The sequence below is a fragment of the Halyomorpha halys genome, unplaced genomic scaffold, assembly GCF_000696795.3.
Source record: "Halyomorpha halys isolate HHAL.00 unplaced genomic scaffold, Hhal_1.1 Scaffold26.1, whole genome shotgun sequence".
In the NCBI taxonomy this organism is placed as follows: Eukaryota; Metazoa; Arthropoda; class Insecta; order Hemiptera; family Pentatomidae; genus Halyomorpha; species Halyomorpha halys.
This window is the reverse complement of record NW_027115055.1, coordinates 225,093-226,116: the sequence shown is the minus strand read 5'-3', so window position 1 is coordinate 226,116 and position 1,024 is coordinate 225,093. Positions and strand designations below refer to the sequence as shown.

General features: G+C 30.8%; 1 protein-coding gene across 1 annotated transcript in view; it reads left to right on the top strand.

Moving 5' to 3' along the window:
• LOC106683339 (actin-binding Rho-activating protein) overlaps nucleotides 1–1,024 on the top strand; it is an 86,973-nt gene that overhangs the window by 79,319 nt on the left and 6,630 nt on the right. The window lies entirely within an intron of this gene.

Below are 1,024 nucleotides of genomic sequence, written 5' to 3'. Positions count from 1 at the left end.
AAATAGTTAAATAAATTTTAAACTAGGGAAAGTTATATGACAACAGAGAGATAGATAGATAGAAAGAAAGAGAGAATCGTATATTTCATCACGCAGTCTAGTGAAAAATAGATCATTATAAATAACGAAAAGTATATGAGATTTGACTTTAACGCAGCTACTAGAAAGTATTTTCACAACTGTTTCGCTGCCAAATGACATTAAGAGGATAACGACATGGTGAAAATGAAATTTGTTTCCTACAAATATGACTTTTATGGAAATAATAAATAAAGGAAAATTAATTATAATGAAACATATTTTTAATTTAAAATTATAGAGGAAACAACTCATACACTTCCTTGAGTTGCAATTTAAGGATGTACTGTTGTTTGAGTTGTCCCAAGGCATTAAAATTAATATTTTTTATAATTTTATTTAGATTTCAATTTAATATCAAATCCATATGCAAGTATTCAGGTTATATAAACTGGAAACCTGCAACCCATGGGTATAGTACTTTGTAAGGAAGCCCTGTTTTAAGAACAACGGCTACACAAGGTGATTTTTCAAGATCACGCTCAACCACCAGATTTTTCCCCACTTAACGAGGCTAGGAAGACCTCAAAAGTGCTCCATAACCCACAGAGTTGACTCACGATTATAGTGTAATAGAAAATAATTACATCTCCAGTCGGAATCGAACACCGAGACCTTGGAGTTATAGTCCAAGAGCCAAGAAAAAAAGCAGTTATTTCACCCCAATGTTTGATTACTTTAATAGAAACTATGTATTATTACTAGTCAAAATTTATGAATCAGCCAAGTATAGGTAGGGGGAATACAAAATGACGGCTGTTTCAAAACGTAAAAAAAAAATATTTTTTAATGAGGAGCTCTATATCTTTAAAACTACCAAACACCACTAGAAAACCTGAGAGAACATCATTTGAAGTAGAGTAAATTTTCTAAAATATTAGAACTAATAAAGCTAATGAGTTCTCGAGAGATTAAAAAGCAACATTTCATAAAAAATGTACTGAAA